The 8,138-nt window shown below is 44.9% G+C and overlaps 2 pseudogenes; one reads left to right on the plus strand and one right to left on the minus strand.

The window, feature by feature from the left end:
- The first annotated feature begins 2,916 nt into the window (after positions 1-2,916).
- On the plus strand, positions 2,917-3,485 carry LOC142424867 (methylosome subunit pICln pseudogene; annotated as a pseudogene).
- A 985-nt stretch (positions 3,486-4,470) lies between these two features.
- Positions 4,471-7,425, minus strand: LOC142424868 (dynein light chain 1, cytoplasmic pseudogene; annotated as a pseudogene).
- Between the last annotated feature and the right edge of the window lie 713 nt (positions 7,426-8,138).

The following is an 8,138-nucleotide window of genomic DNA, read 5'->3' on the forward strand; positions in this document are numbered from 1 at the left end:
AATTAGTAGCGTGGGGTCCTGGAGCTTGTGGTGGGTGTTTTATCACCATGTGTGTCGAGGGCAGGCAGGGAACTGCCTGACAACAAATGAGGGCTGAGGAAGGCAGAGCAGGGGTGTCGGAGAGAGACCACACCCGATGATATGAAACATCTGGATCCAATTAGGCCGGATGCCTGTGACCTTTTCAGTGATAGGAGCCAACAGTCTCTCTTTTGCTCAGGCCAGTTAGAATTGGATTTTGGAAATCTGCAATTGAAAGAGACCTCCTGGGCATTTAAGAATCGTTCTTTTTCTTAAGTCTCAGTCACAAAAGCATCTTTTATTTATTTCTCTGAATTTCTGAATTGGGTCAAATGTAAATCACAAACCGGCAGACCAAGTTCTCATTCCTTCCCAAACCCCGACCTTCAGAAACTTTCTTGTTCAGCACCTGCAAGGGAAGGGCAGGCCGAGAAGTAGAATATTATCTCCCTAAGCTGTGGAAATGGCTTGTTGGGTAACGATGTTGGGTTTTACTTTGTTATTCGAACTTTCAGAGGTAGTTTTCTTCACACTTGAATATGTTTTATTTTTAAAGCTCTCCTGACAATAACTTTAATGACGAGTCTGGGAATTTTACCAAAGAGTGGCATTTCTTTATGGGGAGAGGCTAATGGCAACTGAAACCATAATTAAACATATGCACTTAAAGACAGTGTCAGAACAAAAGACATTAATTAAAAAGCAACCATATGAGGAGTTAAAAAGAGATTTTGTAAGGTCTCTCTCTCCGACTAGATTTCAGCCTCGGTCCTTGGCTCCGCGCGAGAAAGATTTCATGCCGAAGCCGGGCTCATGATCCAAGTGAATTTAATGAGAGTTAAAAGAAGCTTCAGGTTTTACGTGACACCCATAGGATTCCTTTGACCATGCGGCCTGGCAGAGGCTGCTCAGGGTCACGCAAGGATCTCTCTCCTCCCATGAAGACGACCAGACCACCCAAGCAAGACCCTCTCCCTTAAGAAGACCTTCCTGCCTTCTTAAAGGTTCCTGGGGGAGGCGTGGTGAACAACCCCAGGTCGATCCCATTGGCTGAATTGCAATCACCTGGCCCAGGTGGGCTGCTCCAGATGTAACGCCCATCCGAGCCCACCGGGAAAATCCAGCTGTGTCCTATGCGGGCCCTCCTGGGCATGCGTTAATGGACTTTCCCATTCCTGATGCTAGCTACCTAACAATTTCTCTTTGTCGCACCAACATTTTAAAAGTACAAACTGATCTGTCCTCATAGACGTTCCTAAAGGCTCTCTGATCAAGTCTGGGTTGTAAAACTAAGACAATTGGCCGGGGGCAAAGGAAAGTCAGGCTGACTAACAGGAGTGGGAACTCTTCTGGAATCATCTCTGCTAGCTGTTTGGACTAAGCTGAAGCAGGTCAGGCCCTGCAGTGCTTCCCTGCACATCCCAAAGGTCAGCAGCAGAGATGCCAGATAAGATAACTGCCAGATAAGATCACCAGCGAAACCAGATGTTCTGGGTTGGAAGAAGGCCACAATGAGTGGACAAGCAATTCTCAGAGCTTCCAGACCCGTATGCAAATTGCCATAACTGCCATAGATTCCTGACCACCCCTTTAAAATCCCCGAGCCCCCAGCTGCTGGGTACAACTTCCCTGACCCATTGGCTTAGGTCACAGAACCTCATCGGGGAGCTCCCCTTGTCAGTTATGTCCGTCCAGCTCCCTGTACCTCAGTTTCACCTTTACACTAGGATCAGAACCACCAAGCCATACCTCTGATATGTGATACCCAGAATCGTACATGATTGGACAGCCACAAGGAAAGAAGACAACAGAGTTTAAGTGACCCACAGAAAATCTAAACACAGACAACTCACTTAACAAAGAAATTAGTTGCTTAATGTTCAGCATGTCTAGACTATCTCCACACGTAATCGTGCACAGGACCAGGAAGAAGTAGGTTACACTTGTGCTTGAATTTATGAAAGGAAACCATGGCTAAATCAGACAACTCTTAGAGTTCTTATTTTTTAATGTGGTTTGATAAATTCTCTCTTTCTCTCTATGTGCACTGAAAGTCACTGTCAAAATCCAATGGTTTCACCTCATGAATTTTTGCAGAACATTTACATGATTTTTTTCCAAGTGAATATGTATAAGAAGAGATTTTTTTTTAATACAGATGCTACCAGCTCAATCTTGAAATAAACCAAAAAGAAATTTAATCTGTTGATGTAACACGGGTTGAGAAGAAATTCAGTTTGGATACCTTATCACAGAAACTGGGGGAAAAGAAAACAGCAAAATCTCAGGTAGAGAGGAGTCAATAAGTAGCAATATCTGCCCTAGAAAAGGTGACTACGTTGTCGTGCTACTGTCAGCAGACAGGACTGTCTTAGAAGGATGTCAGGGTTCTTAGAATCAACATGATATCCAAGAGTGGAGCTCGGAGCATCAAGGCGACACTCACCATCCAGAGATGGTGAATCAGAAAACATCACAGCCTCCACCCGTAGTTTGTGGTCCCCACCAGTTTATCCCAGGGGAAAGACGTAACTTCTCAGTGGAAAATGGCAGTGCTATTAAAGGACAGAAAGATACCCAACAGACCACACATATCTAAGAAATCCCAGGAGCAGGAAATGATCGCCAACTTGCTTCGACTTACAAGGGAAATAGCTTCCTTTTATGCTAAACTGCTTGAGGGGTTAACTGTTGTAGTGAGAATGTGATTCACTTAATTTACTGAAAATATCTGTTGCCACAACATCCTTCATGCCTGTACCTTGATGCTCCCAGGTGAAACGGGCTCCCTCAAAAATGTCCTTCCACCTGGGCTGACTGAGGGCTGGAGGCGCCAACAGCGGCAAGATACCAGGCTCTGCTGGGCAAGATCTCAGCTCTGGCGCCCTTTCCACCATGGAGAGTCACCTGTCTTGGTTGGATGGCTCTGGATTAGGATTCTCGTTGGAATACCCCGCCATCCGTGTGCATGCTGCATCCAGGAATCTATAAGCTCTTATCAGTGAGAGCATTTGTATGACCCGGTGAATGCCAAATTCGAAGCAGAATCCATTGCTGGTGAAGAAGTGGAAGATGGTGAGGATGGTGTTGCACCTATTTTATTACTGAATGTAGATCCATACCCAGCTGAAAAACCAGTATTTGAAACAAAGTTCACCACAATGTGGGATTGGCAAGCTTTGCCTCCTGATCCTGAGGATGAAGAGACAGATGATTTTGATGGAGCAGAGTGTGATGGAGGAGCACACAACAAGGGCAGGGGGATGCTCCTACATCTTAGACCTATGAAGAGGGGTGATCCCACTTGACAGCAGAAAGCCAAGCCACATCGCAGAGATCAGATGGAAGGCTTTATCGGTCTGTGAGCAGCCAGTATAACGTGGCTGGGCATTTCGAAAATGGGATGGGGGCAGACACTACACTGGAAGTTAGGGCGATTTGAAGCTGCAGATATTGATCACTGAAAATGGCTTCGAGGTTCTGCCCATCACTGTAGGAGAACTTGGTGCCCCTTAGATTGTGGAGTCCGGGTGAATGAGAGACCTTTTCCTTCTCCCAAACTCACCTGAACCAGTTCTTTCCTGAGACAGACTACGCTGTGTTGCTAAGTTATCACCAGCTGAAGAAATGTAAGCCCTTTATTATGAAAGGTGAATTAACTTAACAAAGAGGGCATTTGTAGTTTATCCTTAGCCCCACACTTTCTGAGTCTCAATGCCTCTGAGCAGGCCTATGGTTTCTACCCCCAGGATCTGCCTATGTGGTAAAAGTGCACAGGAGCCTGGAGGTAGATGCAAGCCCAGCAGAGAAGGAGGGACGGAGATACTTGGGAGAAATCGGAGCCTCTTTGTTCATTCTCCATACAAGTAAGGATTTTTCACTAATATGGGGGACTGGTTAACTAATTTACACCTCTTTAGGTCGTCTCTTCAGAAACATGCCAGCCACATAGTCTGGGCATCTCCTTTCACCTTGCTTAGCCTGAAAATTTCCAGTCTGATATAGCCTTGTAGATTATAGCTTTCAGGCTCTGCCACCTTAAAAGCTCATTTTCTATAGTAGAACAAGTGAAATTGGGATGAAGTTCTCAACTTCATGAGAATCATTTTGTCTCTGTGGTAGCTGAACCAATAAATCTAGGTTTTCTTTTTTTTGCACACATCAACAGATTTATTATTTTTTTTGGAAAAGCATGAATTGTGAGGAAAGAAAAAACCATGAGGCAGGACAAAGTATGGAATAGAAAATAAATACAAATGTAAGCCGTTTTGCTAATTGCTTTATAACCACAAAGGTGTCCAGAGGAGGTCCTGTACCAAACAGCACAAAAAGGTTCAAAGGTGGAGGTGTTCCTAGCAAGGCTGAAGAGTCCAGTCTCTGGTATTTGGAATTGAGGCGGCAGTCCTTGGTTTTGGATGGATCCCCGGGTGTGTGGGCACAATCCATGCTCTAACCAGATTTCAACAGAAGGATGGCCACTTGGCCCAGGTAGAAGTAACTGAAGGGCTTCGTTTCATGCGTCACATAACTACCAACGTTTCCGCCCACAATGCAGTGCCAAGTGGGACTGTACTTCTTGTCAAACTCCTTCTTGATGTGGCCGCAATGTCCTTCTCTAGGTTGTATTTCTCCAGCGCCTGAGTCGCGCACTCCACCGAGTCCTGTTGCATCTCCTCCAGACATGTCGGCATTTTGGATCACGGCCTTTCGGTCGCACGTGGTCACCGTGAAGCGCGGACTAGCCGACTGCGACGGTCCTGGGGGAGGGGTTAGAGCAGCTCAGACACAGCGAGAGCCGTCGCTACCGAAGCCGTGGCGCATCTACTCTAGGTTTTCTATAGATAAAGAAATATCTGTCTATGATAACCAGACATTGAAATCCAGACCTGCAAGAGAATAACGAGGAAAGATGCTTCTAACCTTTCTTTGGTGATATTGACCTGTGACAGTCAATTCACCTCATCATGCTCTAATTCCTGCGCCACTTCTATAGGAAAGCTCCTGGCTAGAATAGACCCCAACTGATAAGAGCTACTATCAGTTTGGATCAAACAATTTTAGGTACTGGTAATCAATAAATACCGAATAGCCACCTGCCTCTTTATGTGATCGGGTAAAACTCCGGCACTCTGAGGGAGGAATGAGTGGTCATGACCATGTATTTGTTGTCCTTGAAATTTCTGGGCTGCAATTCATAGCCACCCTCCATGACAGGAAATAACTGCCCCCCTTTGATTTCTGAGGCTGTCAATCTTCCTGGAAGTAGAAAAGCCTCATCTTTCTCCTGCAGTGCCGCTGGTGGCTTTGAACTGCTGCCCTTATTGTCAGCAACCCAACACATCACCCACCAGGATTCCTGACCCTTCTGGAAAGTGCAGCAAATTTGACTTTTTTTTTTCAAATGAATATATAAGTACGATGATTGACATGTAAGTGCATTCGTGTTAATTAAACAGCACTTCAAGCGTTTAACTTGGAAAGTTGCTGTTGGAGGAAATGTATGCTTCCACATCAGTGGTCTCCTGTGCTCCCACAGCTCCAGAGACCTTCTTCTTCACCGTGACTCCCAGGGGCTGTCTCTAACTCAGAGAATTCCCTAAACTTCAGATTTCTAACGCTTCCAAGTGGATATTTTCAAGACATATCACCAGGAGCTAGGTATGCACGGGTTTACTCATTCCCACTGCTAATCTGCAGGGAACAATTTCATATGGGTTCCACGGCATCTGTAAAATTGTTCACTCTAGATTAATAAGTAAGCACAAGTTACCTGTGTTTGTCTCGTTTATTGATGAATTCAACACTCTATATCTGGATCACATCTTTCCCTTCTCAACAAACTAGCCTTAGTATAAAGTCAAGTTTCTTTGGCGGCTGTGCTGCCTACACAGCCTCTTTCCCATAGCCCATTCACCATTTAACCTTGTCCTGTCTGGGCCCTGCCTACCTCTACTCCATACTCTAATACCAAGTCCTCTTCTGCACACTGATGTGTCAAAGCCCTAAGTACTCCTGCAAATGAATTGCAGACATGCCAAGATATTGAGTCTGTGGTTACTTGCCAGAGATCCAGGCCAGACCAGGAAGCCATGCGGGACATGCAAACATCACTTTCTAAGTGTGACATTTGGATGATAAGGCTGAAGAAGACTATTGAAAGTACCATGGACTTCTAGGACAAGCCAACCTTTCTTAGCGGAACTATAGCCAGAATGCACGTTCTTCGGACATGTTATTGGGAGATACCAGTTCCTGGAAAAGGGTGTCGTGCTTGATAAAAGAGAGGGTCAGGGAAAAGAGGAAGCCCTTCAGTGAGATGGGTTAAGACAGTGGCCGCCACCGTGGGTTCCCATGGCATCATGGTGAGGATGGGGCAGGACTGGGCAGTGCTTTGTTTGGTGGTACCTACGGTGACTAGGAGCCAGAACCTCCTCTACGAAACCCAACAACACCTGTGTGGTATGATAGGAAAAATACTGGGCGATACTACCCTACTCAAGATGCATGAGCCTTTCAAGAAAGTCAGGGATTTTTCCCAAGACATTCCTACTGCCTAAAATACTTTTACCTGGCTCATCTTCTGAAAGTCATTTTCAGCATCATTTCCTCTAGGAGGCTCTTCTTGATGACTCATGTTTAATTTGCACACCCTATCATTTAGTCATTCTGAACACTTACTCAGCCTTCTAAAATATTTGCGGTACTTAATATTATTTGCAATGATGTCTAGACTCCCTCACTGTATACCCGGTGGAGCAGGGACTTGGTTTGGTTTACTATTAAGTCCCAACCACGAGAACAATGCTGGCATATGTAATAGACATTCAATAAATTTTTGTGGCTGAATAACCTTTGGCAATATCAGTTCCTCAGATTTAGGAACAGAATAATAATAGCAAAGGACCATCTTTTGCAGGTAAATGTTCTCTTTGAAATTTACTTTGATAATTAAAATCCTCTTTGTTCCAGAGCTCAAGAAAGTGAAGTACTGAAATCAGAACAGGCTCATCTAAAGGAGACTGGGATCGGGCATGAGAGCTCAGGTTTTCCGCCTTCCCTCTCTGTTCATTACATGTTTGGAAATATTCGAGCCCATGACTACCTTGGATGACTGAAATCCTAAAGCACAAGGCCTCTTTTTTCAGAAAGATGGTCACAGACCAGCCTTAAGATAGCAAAGTTTTTATTTTGCTTTGTTTTATTTAATTTGTGGAGTATTACACAAACCCCAGTTGCATAGCCCCTCCCATCAGAACAGTGGCAAAATTCTAGTAGTCGACCTCTCACCCCCACTCCCCAATATATATGGCCCTCGCTTCCCCCGCCCTCTCTCATACCTTCCCTGTCCCCGACCTGCTTGTTGCCACAGCCTTCAAAGTCCGCTGCTGTTGGTGTGAAAACCATTTTTCTTTGCTGTTTTGTTTTCCTTTATCATGAAGGTGCCTTGAAGTACTTGTCTCTATGAAATAGGCTCATTTTTCTGAGCCAGGGTGTCTTCCGAATTCTTCCATGGCATGAGGCGTTTGACAGCTTCCTTATTGTTTCTCAGAGACGTATGCTATTCCATTGTGTGTGTGCACCCGAGTTTATTGATTCATTCCTTCACGGGTGGGTTGTTTTCATCTTTTTGCTATTAGTGATAGTGCTGTGATAAACATGAGTGTGCATGGCTGGTCCGAGTGCAGTGAGGTCACAACTAATGATCACAGCTAAACATGAGTGTGCATATTTCAGTTCATATTTTGTCCTGTGCTTCTCTGGGGTGTGTTCTGAGTTGAGAGATTGCAGAGCCATGTGATATTCTATTCACAGTGTTTTAAGGAAGCCCATGTGTTTTTTTTTTTCATAATTGGCGGTGCAATCCCACCAGCAGGGTCCGAGTGCCGCGATCTCTCCTCATCCTCTCTACAATTGGTTCTTTTCTGTGTAGGGGCTTTGTGGGGGAGGGGCATTACATTTTGCTATCACTGTTGGTGTAAGGTGATAGCTGCATTTCTTGTTTGTTTGTGTGTAGCACTTTATTGTGACTTGAGGGAAAGTTTACGGGGAAAATTGATTTTCCACTCAACCATTGATACACATTTTGATCTGTGACGTGGATGGCAGTGCTCCAAATG

The sequence above is a fragment of the Tenrec ecaudatus genome, chromosome 13, assembly GCF_050624435.1.
Source record: "Tenrec ecaudatus isolate mTenEca1 chromosome 13, mTenEca1.hap1, whole genome shotgun sequence".
Classification (NCBI taxonomy): domain Eukaryota; kingdom Metazoa; phylum Chordata; class Mammalia; order Afrosoricida; family Tenrecidae; genus Tenrec; species Tenrec ecaudatus.